The following is a 16,270-nucleotide window of genomic DNA, read 5'->3' as shown; positions in this document are numbered from 1 at the left end:
TCTCAGTCATTTCAAAGGGAGGCATTACTTGCCACACAGTTACCATTTGTGTGAAATGTTACAAAATATGTTTGTATACTTATCCCCCCAGTGAAAAATAACGCTTTGATTAACTGAACAAAAACTTCTTCAAAATATATAATTTTTGGTTTAGAGACAAAGAATAGGGACTGCTAGGCAAATATTCAGCTAAATTATAACCTTGGAGTAAGAAGAACCAATATCTCCGCGTCTGATAAGATATTAATCATGAGTTGTAAACAAAAGATGTCTGGAAACTGACTGAATGAACTATTAGACTTTCCCCTGTTGTTTGACTTTGTTTCAGAGTGAAATTCTCTAAAATCAATGATTTAAAAAAGACTTTGAAAAATGTGACTAAAGATTATCTCAAGCATAGCAGCTTTTTGCATGCATTTGTGCTATTTTTAAAATCAAATTATATGTATGTAAATATAGACTTATAACCAGAACTATAGCTCTAATAATAAAAAAATATTTTGAATCCTGTGCCATGATCACTGCTATAATTTCGGAGGGGGCAGGGTATATGGGAATTGAAACAGACAGGCCACTTTTTGCTAGAAAGGGCCAGTGTTTCACTGCAGAACTATATCCACCATTCTTCTCAATATGCATAGTAACATTTTACTTTATGATTTACCCTGGAAAGAAGATCAAATTTATAGTTGCATGTGTGATTTGAATTCCTACTTGCTAAGAAATAGTAACAGCTGTTAGAATTATAATATGTGTTCATCAAAAATAAAAAAAAAAAGAATTGACTCAAAAGTTGTTACAATATGGGGGATATCAAGAGCATTTGCCTAGAGTTACAGGGAGTGAATTAAAGGACAATCTCGAGACTTCCTCTGGAAGCCTGGACTGTGTATTGAAGTCACCTGTATTGGATAACCATAGTAATTCAGTAAAGGTGGTCCCAGAGTCTCCCACAGAGACTAGCCCATGGTTTACATGTTTTTTATGATAGATGGCTTCTTGGTCTTAAAGAAATGCCTGCTTGATAGAAGAAAACTCATGTCTCAAAGAGTCAGAGAAGAGATTTTGAAGATGCACCTTTTCAAAACTAATGGCACTGACCGTTGGGAGGCCAAAAGTCTAGCTAGGTCAGGCATAGTCCTGGTTAAGGTGTGGTTAAGTTGGTGAAGGCACTTCCTGGGTGATGGAAATGGACCTGTGACTCATGGATGCTAGGCATAGGCCTTACCTATGAAAGTCACTCCCATCTTCCTCCATCACTAAGATATCTGCTAATGGTAACTTAGCAAAATGTCCAAATTGAACAATTCAAGGTACTTTTGAATTTTTTTTGTACTTCCCTTGGAGTAGGTCCCACCCAGTATGTGACTGAGCTAATTAAAAGTATGTGTGTCCATTGCTTCTGGAGAATATCTGTTTATAAAACTTGAATAAATAAATGTCATCTCTAATACATTCAAAAACTTCAGACCATTCTGTCAAACATTTCATTACTAGTCTTTCAACCACAAATCTGCTATGCCAGCTTTAACATACACTGTTGGTCAAGCCCAATGACTCATTGTTGCATCTAAGTCTAGTTACACTTTATATGTTTGGACTAATATGTTATGACTTAAAAGGGGTACTATGTTCTTCCCCATAATTTAAATTATTTATATAATGAGGAACATGGTGGAGAATAACTTCAAAACCCTAATATCACTGTACTTCTACTTTAACAATGGAGAAATTAACAGGTGCAAAAGAATGTGTGGGATTCATAAAAAAATAAATAAAAGTAGAACAGACATTTTCTTAAGGCAAATTTTGGTTAAAATAACCGATATGATTCTAATTTTGTGTTGTAAAGTAATTACAGAAAACAAAATTATGTCAGCATGTAGCTCTATGTCAAAGTAATACAAACCTTTAAATATTTCTGATTTATACTAAATAAAATGAATTAGCAAGTACAGTGTACAAATTTAACCACACAGCCTTCTCACGTAATCAACCAAGTATCTACATAGTTGCAGGGAAGGGCACAGATGTTCACCCTAAAAAAACCTGTAATTAAGACACATTTATGCTCTGCAGATGCAGGCATTTATAAAGACTACCAAGGGCACTTGTAAGCACACCCAAGCCACAGAAAAATCTTTGAACTTTCCTAGTTTTGTTTTAGAGAAAAAAAAAAACCCTACATATTCCAATCTTGCAAATTCATGATTATTTAATCTATACATTATTTGATACCCAACCAAGTCTATTCTATAGGTTGTGTGGACTTTAACTGTACAACACCAGGTTGCTTTCCTCCCTGCTTATAAAACCTATCAGAAATATTTTCTCATACCAATGTATTTTATTGACATTGGGGGATTATTGTAGCCAGAACTAGACAACTAAATTAAAATGCCAAACACTTCTTGAAAGAGAAAGAATATACTGGAATTTTCAATTAATATCTACTTCAAAAATTTGGGTACATATTGCATTATAAAATTTCACCGTTATATACTGAAAAATGTTTCCAAATATGTCACGTAAAGAAATCACTTTTAAATATAACATAATATATAAATATATTTAAAATATAATATTTTTATTTAATACTATCATTCAAAACAATTAAAAATGGTATTTGCACTAGTAATGCTAAATTTGTTTTTCAATACATCACTTAAATTTTTTCTGTGCATCCAGCTTTAAATAATCTTGTGTTTCATAAATATATTTACATCTTGGCATCTGGGGTGCACTTCAAGACATGGAGAATTTTAAAACAGATTTTAAAATTCATAGAAGGGTTTTCCACAAATTGAATCATCTTTTTTTTTTCTCTTTTCTTTTTTTCAGAGCTTGGGACCGAACCCAGGGCCTTGCGCTTGCTAGGCAAGCGCTTTACCACTGAGCTAAATCCCCAACCCCAAATTGAGTCATCTTTAAAACATATCTTACTAGGTCTTTTCACTGAAGGCTTACATGCTATCTTCTCATCATAGAGTGCAAAGGGACAGAGAGGATGCTGGTACCTGGTTGGTCATCCTTTGCACATCATCTACAGTCATCTTCTTCCCTACGTGAGGGCTCAGTCACAGCTTTCAGGTTTTAGTGGCAGCCTTTTTACTCCATTCCAGAACATTGAACTTAAACTACTGTTGGTTAAAAAATCTGGACCCAGAATCATTCAGTCCTGTTACGTAATGTGGCAATTAATCTCTTAAGAACAGACTTCCCTTGGGGAAAAGATATAGCTTCTAATATATTTCTAATACATGTTAGAAGCTATATACATACATATATAGGTACAGGTACATGCACATGCACATGCACATATACATGTACATATGCATATATACATACATACATATACATAGGTATACATAAAACAGGCATTTTTGGGTAACAGTGCTGTGTATTTATTTGCTTGCTTCTTATTTTACATGCTATGCTCTCAATTTAGACTGATGTGAGCACAAGTTTTCATTTATCAATAGAAATACATTTTTTTAAAAGTATCCCCATAAATTCATTTTATTGCTCAGTCTTTTGACAGTTTTGAAATGGATTTGAATTAAGTTAGTGTGTTTAATGTAGATTTGGTTTAGAAGTACACATGAATAATAGTTGTATTAATTGTTTACGTGTAAAAACATTATGTCCATGACTATATGTATAAAAGAAAACATCTAAGATGGCTCAACCAAAGTTAAATTAAATTAAAATTTAAAATTAAATTAAACAGCTAACATTTTATTCCTTAAATATATCCCATAGCCTTACTTATATATTTATGTCGATGAATTTGCCAGCTACAGGGTGCAGTTCAGTGCATGCAAAGCATGTTTCTTGGTGATTTCAGGGTAACTGAGATTTTTCATGATGCTATTCTTACTTTGCATTTCAAGCTATCAAGCTCTTCTCTTCTAATTATGGGTGTATTTTACTAAGGTCTTAAAAATTAGGGACCTCAAGCATATCATATTATCCCTAATAATGATGTTTAGTCTTTATGTATCAATTTTAAGGGAACCTTATTAAACATATCGATTCTTTTAGAAGAATAAATATTTGCAGCCGGAAGGGTCTCTCAGCAGTTAAAAGCGTTTGTTGCCCTTCCAGAGGAACCAGGTTGGATTCACAGCACCTACAGGGTGTTTCAAAATAATCTATAGCTCCAGATCTAGGGATCTAGCCTCTTCTGGCCTCTGAGGAACTGCACACACTTGCTGAACAGGCAGACATGTGTGCATCAGACAAAAAGCTTATGCACATAACATATATATATATGCTTATTATATATTATAAAGTGTTATATAAATGTCTAAAAAATACTAGACTTTTTGTTCATTATTTTGTACTGTTATATACATTTCAGAGTGCTTTAGTTAATTGTAATAATTATTAGAAGTTTTCATTATATGCATATTTAAAAGTAGCAGTTTTAATAATACACAGTTGGATTGTGGAAGGTTTTCTTTTGTGGAAGTTTTGAACTCCCATCTTACCCCTGCATTAGTTTTCAGTGATGTGATAAAAATCAATGATGTGAAGTCAACCAAATGAACACAGACTCATTTTGCCCCTGGTTTCAACCCATGATCACTTTGCTTCATTGTTTCTTACCTCAGTAGGGGAGAGCATCATGGTGGGGGCCACAGAGTAGAGCAAAGCTAGTGGCTTTTCTTAGGGCAACCAATATGCAAAGACTTGAGAAAAAAACAGATACAAATAATTCCTCCCAAGCATTCTGAAGACTGACTCCCTTAATCTTCCTCTCTCAAATCTCTATCACCTCCCAGAAGCCTGTAGAATGATGAACCTCTAAATGGGTTCATGAAATCAAGTCCTCATGAACCTGTGAAAGCCCAGTTCCTCCCTCTCAGTATCACTGCATTAACACCATATTTTTAGCACATAATCTTCGGGGGATACTTTAGATAAAAAAATGATAACATATGTGCCTGTGTGCATCTTACCAGTCTTAATCATATTGACTCGTCCCATAATAAAATCATGAATATATTAGATAACATTCACTAGAACCTTAACACTTACATATGATGTATTAGTCACTGATGATTCAAAGACAAAAGGAAATATGGCAAAAACAAAAAATTGTGGCCGTTATTTTAAATGAACTCCATTATCAATTCTACTTGCTGTTCTCATATGAGTTAAAAAAAAGAATAACCATTTTTTTCTTATTTTATTTTTTCACCTAACAAGTCTGTTTCTTTTGAACTGCTTACTAGGGTACAGCAGGACAAAATAAAAATGTTCAACCAATTGTCCATTCATGCAATATTCACACATTTAAATTTTTTAAAAAATGACATAAACTAAAAGGGTCTGCTTCTGTCACTAATCCTCCAAGTCTCTAGAATTGAAAGTCATATTTTTCACAGCTACTCAGCTTTTCCCAGTGTGAGGTAGTTGGTGACAATGTGCCAGTTAAAACATCATCTGTACATGTTGACAAGTGTCTCGGGGAGAGTACCAACTGTTTCAAATACACCAAGATGACTCAGAAATAACTGTCAGACAACCATGTTCTCCAGAGGTGGCACATCAGTTGGACTACAAGAGCCATTAAGTGACATTTCTCTAAAGAAGAACCTTGTCATTCTGCAGTCTTCCTGCTACAGGGAGTTCACTTTTGCCTTATGATCAACTAGAATACAACGTGTGGGATGGTACTGAAAAAATGAGCTTTATCTCAGCTCCAGTTCAGTGTGTACCAAAGGAGATGATTTCAGTTCCCTTGTTTTCCTTCCCCTATAAGGATAATGGATGAGGAGATGCCTACAGAAAGCCATCTAATGAACTCCTTAAAATGTACCTTCACCTCTGCAATGCAGAGCCACAGAAATCAGATGACAGACAGGCTTGCGAGAGACACTTTCTGAGTCTCGCTGGTTTTGACAGCATTAGTACCAGAACTTATATTTGATCAAATCCTCCAGGCTCACTGACTGTTGTTGTAAAATTCTGTTCATTCTTGTTTTCAGGATCATCTTTAGAGCTCTGAGGAAAAATGCAAGAGTATCATTCTGTGCTTTACTTTGATGAAGGAAGAAGAAGAGTCTATTTTTCTCCAAGGTTTCCTTTCATATAGAAAGTTTCTTTCTCCTGTAATAGAAATGAGTTGTGATTTTCTAACACATTCCATTTTGTAATCACGGTGATAATAGATTTTTTATAATTTATTGTAATAGGTAGGAAAGAGATATTTCTAACTTTCCCCTCATATATCCTAGGTTTTAATTCTACAAGAATATTTTAAATAAGCTTACTAACTTACTGTTTTGAAAGTAAGTGCCTGCTCCAAACACTTGTTCAAATGAATTTAACTACTTTTATTATTATATCTTTATCAGTTGCGGTCATAATTAACGTTGAATGATGAACACGTTTCTGAGACTTCAGATTGGTCATGAGGTCAGTTACAGTTCTTCTGGGTAAACGTATTTGAGTATCTGTAGGCATTCAATTTGAGGATTTTTTTTCAAACTCCATCCATTGTATGAACGTGTTTAAGTAAAATAAGCACAAAAGTTATATAAAAAGTGAGAAAGCAAACTTTGTTTCTTTAGAAACTGCAAAAGTAGTAGGCCCAACATCATTATGCCAAGGCTCAATGTGTGTTCATGGAGATATGTACACTGACATGGGAAAATGGATGCATTATGCATGAAAGGAATATGTTCACATGTACAAATATAGTCATTCATATTTAAGTACATTTTCTCATATGAAATTCAATACAACTTGATCTCTGCCATCTGGGTTTCACATAATTTGGCTCCAGAATTTTCTGTAAAGATTATCTTGAAGCTATAAACTAAGCAAAAACAAAGTTGTGAAATCATTTTCTCTAAAACCTCCTCCCATGTTTTCGGATTGTACCTTTTAGAATAAATCCACCAAAAATTTTCTTTTACCATAGTTAGTGTTGCGCACATATTTGCTTATTATGCCATATAATTCTCCCTCTTCTCATTTCCCTTGTACCTAAAACATGCCTCTGTGTCCACGCCCTCTGCCAGAATTCAAAGAAATATGTGTTCCACTTTTAACTTACCTACAACTGAAAAGATTGTTTTTAAATTGGGTAAAATAAAAAATAAAAATCTAAAGGAATTTTCTCAGTCAAAAATGAAAATCTTTTCTTTATGGTGGGAGGTATAAGTTAGAACAACATGTGCCTTATAAAGTGCTGTTCATAGCTGTCCACAAAGGTAAAGATTAGAAAGGTTAGGACATTATCCAGTAGTTATTCATAGGTCATCTTTAAAAATTCTCTCTCTCTCTCTCTCTCTCTCTCTCTCTCTCTGTCTTTCTTTCTCTTTCTCCGTCTTTCTGTGTCTCTCCGCTTCTCTCTGTCTCTCTGTCTCTGTCTCAGACACACACACACACTCAGAGAGGGAGAGAGAGAGAGAGAGAGAGAGAGAGAGAGAGAGAGAGAGAGAGGAATTAAGCAGAACAGAGTCATACATGTACCAATTCTAGATTCTGGAGAATTTTAAGAGAACGATGACTTGATCACATAGATTGAGTGTCTCAAATTCATGTTCATGCAGTGCACAGAGGCCTTCAAGGGTGATAAAGTTTTCAACAAGGACACATTTTTGCCATTGATTTTAATATCAAGGATATTCTTCAATATTTTAAAACTGTAATCTTTAAAAATACTGTCTCTTTAATGGATACGTAAGAAATCTTAGATAGCTGTTTAAATCTTGAACTACACAGTAGCTATCATATACCATATTAACCTATTCTGCTTCAATTAATTCGTCCTATGGCATGTATCTCTAAAAATAATTTAATACTTGGGCCATTTAAAAGGTTAAAAGTTATACATTTCTAAGTGTATAACTGGTCAATTAAAGGATTTATAACTTGAATTGTACATTAGATGCTTTTAAATTTTTGCTAATACAACAAGCATCATGAACTGTTCACTTAATGTTAGTTCAGTAATTCAGTTTTAAAACTTCTTTTGAGTATGAGTATCAATAGTGAAAATGCTTAGAGAAAGAGCGAGACAGAGACACAGAGAGACAGAGAGACAGAGACAGAGAAAGACAGAGAGAGGGAGAGACAGAGACAGAGAGGGAGAACAGAGAGAGAGAGAGAGAGAGAGAGAGAGAGACAGAGACAGAGACAGAGACAGAGACAGAGAGACAGAGAGAGAGAGTGAGAGATCAATCGCAGGTAAAAGAAACTGAGGCATAAATGTTCAACGCTTTTTTTACTACAGAATTAGATTACCTTCACTCTGTTATCAGGTCCATATGAACACTGATTTCACATTGTTCCAAGCACATTTTCATTAAGTTCATGATCTGAATTAATAACTATTTACACATGTTTAATTCAAACAATATCCATACACAAATAATTTGGGAGTCATATATGAATTTATTTAATTCGATTCCCTTTGGAATGGTGCTTATTTTACTGGCAAAAAAACAAAAATTTCCCATTGAAAGATTAAAGGGTTATAATGATGAGATTAGTGTATCACTCCTCTTGTTGGGTGAGTACGGTCATTGGAAATTTGTAGATCCAATCCCCTTAATAGATGCCATTGGTGCTTTTCTATATAGTCAATGCCCCATTGACTTAACAGAAACCCACTAGGGCCATGTTATTATGCAGATTACCTCATCAACTATCCTACACTGGGGCATATGAGAGCACTTGAGGAAACCCAGTGTTGCTCCCACTTCATTTACTCTCAGTGACCCATTGTTCTCAATGGTTTTTCATCAAAAATTAGCTCAGCCAAGAGAAGCATGGGTTTAGAGATCATTGGGTGCTCACATAAACACTGTATCTAGTGTGAGGCAATTACTGGTGATTTAGTTCCTGTTATGTGCTCTTCCAACTCCAAAATTTGACGTATTAGAAAGCTATTGATGAGGTTAAAAGGAACCTCATTCAACATTTATTTCCATTCACCTTGAATTCTACCCTGCTTTAATGCAATCAGTCATTGAAACTTGGGCGGGCATGAATTATGTCAATTCTAAGTGATTTTCAGATAACCCAGTATTACCTTCATTTTTTTTTTAATGTACAGTTGATTCATACCACAGCAATGACTTAAAGGTAGAAAATTAAAGGAAAGCATTAAAGGAAAGCAACTTTGAAGTATTGTCAAGCCTCTATATAATTGCTAAACTATTTGATGTCTTCTTTAATTAACATTCATAAACACAGAACTAACAAACCTTTGAGTTTTGCATTTAATTTAAAAGCCAAGCTGTTTGAGCAGAGGATGGGCATATTTTACTCCTCAACATCCTCTGAGAGTCACACTTAAGTTTGATTAAACACCTTTCCTATTCTGCTGCTGGTGTGAGTTTCCTTTTACGGAGGGTGACCTTGGCTTAGGATATGAAAGTTTGTTATTAAACTCACGGGCTTGCTATCAAGGTGGACATCAACACTTGCAAAGCAATCCCCCTTGATGCATTTCTCGTTTGAGCTGCATGTCTTTTCAGTGTTCACAGGAATATCCAGGGTATCAAACAAGGACATATGCAAAATGGGTCCGTCATTTCTCATGCAAAGGAGATTCTGCATTCTGCGTAATAGATTTGCTTTGTTGGGTAGTGGAATGCGAGCTATCTTCTCCTGCACTTCGTAACAGCTGCCAACCACTCCCACATAGACCAAATGTCTTTACTTAAAACAAAAGCACCTTCCCTTAGAGAGAGCCAAAATGGAGACTAAGCTTGTTTTTCTCACCACACATAAAAATATAGGAAGATCTATAAACAGCTACCATCATTTGAACTCACGCTCACCTATTTTAAATACATACATCCTCACACGTTTAACACATATAATCACATGCTAGTCTTGGTAGGCTCTGAATTAATCTAAATAATCAGAAAACTAAGTAGTATAAACAACTCTCAACCAGCCAACTGAATGGATCATCTCAGAGATCCTTTCCAAGATGCTCTCCGGTTTTAATTGAATTTATATTATCCTGCTCAGACACCTTCAACTCATGACACGGAAGTCATAGTTTGCCTTTGCCGTCCTGTAGCGGATTTGCCAGTTACTAGATGGGCTCAGAGTTTCTGCTGGAATGTAATTCATCTTCATTGTTTCTGTGCCGACAGGATGGAACCTGCTTACAAATTTTACAGCTAGCAATACTTTTTATTGTTGTTCTGAAAGGGCTCCTGAGGGCTTTCTATTTTATTTTTAGGAACATTGTGAATTTTTTCCCCTTTATGCTATACTTTTCACTATTATGAGTGATGACCCTGGAATTCTAGGGAGGAAAAAGAAAAGAGCCAACACCCACCAAACTCTGTGACTGTCGTGAGTGTTAATGCAATCTTCCAGGTCTTTGATTTATTGCAGGTGGTACATTTTAACTATGTTATAGTTAATGAGGAATATCAACAGCCCTGGTGGAATACTGCCATTCCTTCAAACTAAAAGACCATCCTTGTGTCTCAAATGCCTTGCAGCAAAAGAAAAAAGAAAAGAAAGGTCAAAATAAGGAACCATATTTTTCTGGTTTTTTTTTTTTTAAGAGATTGTTCTCACCCCAACTAAATAAAATCAAGACAATTTTACAATGAAACTAAGAAACCGTATCACGGTTTTAATGAGCCCCTGTTCCTTTCAATGCTTCATTTTAAAATTCCTTAAAGTTCCTTTAAAATTCCTTAGGCTTCGTTAAATTCAAGGGTATGGAAAAGAGACATCCATAAGGCAACATGAGGGTGGATGTGGCTTCATTAACATTTTAAGAACTTCTATTTACAAGTCACCCTGTGGAAGGTGACTTCTCCTCACATGAACGAGAACATAGACAGTCCAACAAACCCAGCCTGGAACAGGAGGGTCAAGGGCCACACCAGAGAAAGAGAGAGACACAGGGCTCCATGCAGAGGACAGACTATGACAGTAGTAAAAATGTAGCTGCCGGGGAGCTACATCTCAGTTGTAGGGAACAGCAATTCAGTCTCCTGCAGCATTTGCAAACATGTTGCAGACTCCGAAAGCAGTTTTCCATATGTGTTTATGGCTGTTTTTAAAATTAGTTTTTATAATTGTATTGTACCCCCCAAAAGTGTCTATTTTAAAATAGCTTTGAAATTTGAAAACGACCCCTTCCAACACAAAAGCTGGTTAATAGTTGGCTTCTATTCCTCAATCATGAGGTGTTTAGTTGTTGTTGTTGCTTCTCTGTAACAATAGCTACATGATAGTGAGTAACCTAGGGCTAACATTGTAAGTAGTTTATTTCTAGAGAAAGGATCATAAAAATGCAGAAAATAATTGCATTCTCTCCCAGGTGCTACATTCAAACAAAAGTGATCGTGTTTTCAACATTTACTAAAACTGATATTTTCTTGTAATTAGTTTTGTTTAAATTAAAATTATGAATAATTTACTGCTTATTGGATTAGAGAAATGATAAAGTTATGTCAAAGCATTATTCTATGATCATAAACCTAAACCGAATCCTGGTAAGCAATTTAATTGCATTGCTTTCATTGTATCAAATTTTAATTTTAATTAGAATTATAATTCTTGTTGTATTGCTCAGAGTACATTACTGATTAACAATTTTATGCTAAACACAGAGGCATCATGGTTATTCCAATTACTACAGCAGTAAAATTTTAAAACTTATGAGCTATCTGTATTAACAAACTTATTGAAGAATATTGAGTGATATCATGTAAACATATGATATTGAATATATATGAAATTCATGTGCTATTGTCCAAACAGAATGCGTGTCTTATTCTGAGGTTGATTAAAAGTAAGTTTTCTGTTTTCAGTCACGTATGATTGTTATGGGCATATACAAATAAGTCTTGTCAAAGTATAGTTTTCACTGTCAAAATAAACATTACTCATGAGATAACTGCTATTCTTCATGGGACAATGTTATGGAAAGTAGTTATGGAAGTAGAATTAATCCTGAATCTTTGTGCAATTTGGCAGAGATAGAATTTAACACATAGTCAGATGTCTATACAGCAGTATGTAATTCTGCCTTCTAGGATGTGTGTAACAGTGTTACCGGAAATATGAGATCCTTATATTACCATTGACTAAAATAAGGAAATTATTTGATACATTATTTCATTCATTTCACTTTCATCTGCTTCAGTGCACAATTAAAATTTTCTCTATGCCCAGGCTAGAGGGGAGAAACTATGATTTTCTTTCCTCTTTCTATGTGTGTCAATTTTTTCATGTATTCTATCCTGTTCAAATTTTCTGGTTTGAAAACATTTTTTTAACTTTGTACTGATTCTTTGTGAATTTCACATCATTATTTCCAGTCCCACTCGTCTCCCCATCTCTTCTTATCCACCCTGTGCCTTTGAAACCTCCTCCTAGAATTTAAAACAAAATAAATCTTGCCCTGGGAGCTGCAATGTTTCCCATTGTCACCTAGTATACCTATTTGTCTACACATTTTCACTTGCAAATGTTCATTGCAATTCTAAGACTGTGGATCCTCCCTGAGACTCTTCTCAGCTATCCTGTTGTTGCCTGAGTCATGGAGATCCTGCAGCTCTGGATCTGTATGACTGGCCCTTTCATGTGCTCTAGCAATTCATAAATGGTGTATATGTTGGTGTCAGCCAATTCAAAGCCGTGGATCTGGGCCTGGGAGGTAGCTGAGTTGGTTATCCCAGCAGCTCTCTAGCACCTTCACCAACAGGGCGAGCTCTCCAGCACTGTTCGGGCTAGCTCACTGACTGCTGCAGCAGGCAAATGTCAGGGTCAGCACTCCTGTTCTCCTGTCTTCTGGGGCCAGCTCATCCATGCCTTTACCAACAGCACTAGCTAGCTCTATTGTGCTGCCCAGGAGAAGTTCAGGGTCTGACCAGCCTAGTGCTGCAGTGAGGGGCAAGGACAGCTCTCCTGCTTTCACCACCTCAGGTCTTCTTGCTCACAAACCTGCTGCAGTTGGTGAGGGATAAATGAGGAAGAGAGTGGCCAGGGCCACTCTCTAGAAACTCATATTTCATCACCTTCCCAATTGGTCCCTTAACTCTTCTATTTGTACATGGCTGTCCCCTTGCCTGATAGAAACACTGTCCACATTTCTATTTACCTTTCTCAAGTTTAGCTGTTCACCGAGACCTACCCTTGTGATCCTTCATTTCGGAGGGCTCAATATGGATCTTTTCATTTGCTTGGTAATCGGTCTGACTTCTTGTAAAATCCTGGCCAGAGCTTCATTGTTGCTGTTTTTGCAGTTGTCCTTGTTGTTTCATTTTGTCTTGTTTGCTTCTGTCTTTGAGAGGTCAAGAAGACTGGAATACCAAACACTGTATCTTAACCACACTTCTGAGTATTTCTGTTCTGTACACTGAAATGGAGGAGTGGAAGAGGAACCTTCAAGTGCATGGTCTTTCTAGCCTTCCACATGGGTCTTCAGAGGATGGTCCAGGAGGTGTCCATTAGATTCCAGTAGTATAAGCAATACATAATATTAATATCATCACCAGGGGAGGGCAAGGACATAATTCTTGGCAAACAGAAAGCTCTATGTCATATGCTAGATGCTTAATGAATATTTGTTCAATGGAGAAGTGGAAATCACTAGAAAAGTAATAACCGTAGTGTGGTTTGTCTTTATAAAATAGTCCTTCATTTCCTGACATTGAATTGGGCCTATCCTGTTGCTATCTTATCTTAAAAGTGTTTTTCATATTATAGTCTCTCTGTCTCTCTGTCTCTGTCTCTGTCTCTCTCTCTCTCTCTTTCTCTCTCTCTCTCTCTCTCTCTGTGTGTGTGTGTGTGTGTGTGTGTGTGTGTGTGTGTGTGTGTTTGTGTTTCTTCAAAGTGAAGCAAGGCATTATAATACAGAAGAGGTCTGAGTCTAGATAATGGTATAGAATATAGAGTAAGTCAAAAGTCGTGGAAATCCGATGCAGGATTTGGAAGAGGAAATATATTGTAAAAAAACTAATGGAGCTTTCAAAGGCCTTAAGAACTGGACTCTTAAAAGCATGGTTTTTAAGCTAACCTTTAAAGTACAAGGATTTTGTGTAGGTGATTCAGGGATTCCGTAAGGCTTAATTGGTATTTGGGTGTTAAATGTTTCATATAGTTTTTAGGCTTTAACTTTAAACGTACTCAAACATCATCAATAAACTGGAAAGCTCTAAAAACCTTAACTTTTGTTCTTAGTTTGTAAAACCTTTTATTCTTAGTGCAAAGAAATCATGTATCCTATTAAGTCATTTTATCTATACTGTATGTAGCTTTACACTTTTATTGTCATTTACTCAACAATTTTTTGCTACCCAAAATATTTGGAAATATCTTACTTGAGAGTAATTGGGCTTACAAATGAAAGGACTTGTTTCTAGTCAGAGGCAGCGTGCATTTGGAGTCTATGTATTTATTGACATTTTTCTCATGGGACTAGTATAGGAGGTACATAGTCAATTCTCGTTATTTTCAGTAGTTATATTATAGAGACTCGCAAAGAACACCAACTTAACTATTGCTAAATCATTGCTCTTTTAGGAAATACAAGGATAGGATCTTATGAGCCTCTACTCACAATATTTTTTATCACACAATCAATATATAAGCTTGTTTTATTTGTTTTGTGGTTAAAGGTACCTTATGTAATAGATATATATGGTTGATTCATTAACATTGAACTCAGAGGCCAACAGCATTATCACTCAAACCTGAACAAAGCGGTTCTCATACCACTGCCTTCTGTTCTGTAACATACACCAATGCATTCTTATGAGAAAGAACATTGCATAGTATTTGAGCTCAGCAATCATTTTAAACAATAACCCCAACAAAAAGAACAGGTGTGTGAATGAATGAATGAATGAATGAATGAATGAATAAATAAATAAATAAATAGACATGTTAAATATCTGAGAAGTTTGCTTCTTAGAAAACCCAAAAAAGTACTCTGAAAAAAAATGGCCATTTTACAAATGCAGATAGTTGTCAACTATAGCTATTAAAACAATACATTTTGTGTGAACAGCCATGCCAATCAGTGTGTACAAAGTATGAGTAGCTGCTATCATAATCATCATCATCATTATTTAGATGAAAATTTTTGCCACCTACATGAATTTACAAATATGGAATCTGTGTGTAGAAAGAATCAATTACATTTTTTTTAAATCCACCATAGGGATTAAACACTAAGACAGTAGCTCCTTGGCTTAAAGGGTTATTCAAGTGAGAAGCTAAAAGCAGGACCTATTGGGACACAGGTTGCTAGAATGGATGGTAAAGTATGGTTCACCTGTAACACAGTCCTGTGGCTGCAGTAGGTCCTGGGGAACGATTATGAGGGAACTTGGGCTGGTTCAAAGGAGGAATTCTAAGTCCTCATCACACTGAGTCATTTTGACCGTCCCAATTTAGTTTTTATAAATAGGGTCTCTCCTTAAACCTAGAACTTGTCAGTGAAGTTAGTCTGTATAGCAAGCAAGCCTCTGTGTCCCTGTTCATGCCATTGATCTGAGCTCTCTGTATTTTGGTAGAGTTTGATCTCAGGTGCAAAACTTTGCAAAGCAGACCTTGTCTGGGCTGAGAGTCATTCAGCCCAGGCCTTTTATTCTAGTTCATCTTTAAAAAAACAAAAACAAAAACAACAACAAAAAAAAAACACTGATAGATTATCCCAGTTTCCTTTAGCATAACAAAAAGAATTCTGTAGTACAGAAGGAAAAAAAAAAACTTCTGAAAATCGGAGAGAAACTGATATTTAACCTTTTTCTTTACAGGGATTTTGGGAAGGAGGATTAGTTAAAAACAAAAATAAAGACAATAAAATTCTCTGAGACCAGTGAAGCACATGTTTATGAATGAAGGCACTGAGAACCATAGAAAGAGGAATGAGATTCGGTGTCCTTAAAATACCACCCAAAACTACTGAGAGCAGTTTTTTGTTTGTTTCTAGATTAAGAAGGAGTGCTAACAGGAGATTTTTCTGTCTTTCCAGAATGTTTAGCCACCCAGAGATTGAATTGTGCCAGGTGGAGTTTTTCCAAGCTTGCAATATTTACAATTCTCTATTTACTAGTTCCTGGACACAGTCAGATACAAGCACAGCAGCAAATACTTCTATCTCCCACATAAAGAAAAGCACACACATCAGAGACAACATTTCACACAGACTAAAAAGGTCCCTGGGTTCATACACCAAAATCCATTGTATTCGGTTCGTACAAAAAAAATTAAGATGTGTTTCTGTATTAAATAAGTGTGGATTTTTTTCAATTTCATT

General features: G+C 35.6%; 1 protein-coding gene across 12 annotated transcripts in view; it reads left to right on the top strand.

The window, feature by feature from the left end:
- Positions 1–16,270, top strand: part of Pcdh9 (protocadherin 9) — an 899,165-nt gene that overhangs the window by 822,899 nt on the left and 59,996 nt on the right. The window contains 2 exon segments of one of the 12 annotated variants that reach the window (NR_197225.1): positions 5,997–6,087; positions 6,366–6,426. The gene's annotated coding sequence lies outside the window, so the exon portion shown is untranslated. 12 annotated transcript variants of the gene reach the window in all.

Source organism: Rattus norvegicus, chromosome 15 (assembly GCF_021556685.1).
Source record: "Rattus norvegicus strain SHRSP/BbbUtx chromosome 15, alternate assembly SHRSP_T2T, whole genome shotgun sequence".
Classification (NCBI taxonomy): Eukaryota; Metazoa; Chordata; class Mammalia; order Rodentia; family Muridae; genus Rattus; species Rattus norvegicus.
Note: the sequence above shows the minus strand (reverse complement) of the source record. Positions and strands in the feature narration are given on the sequence as shown.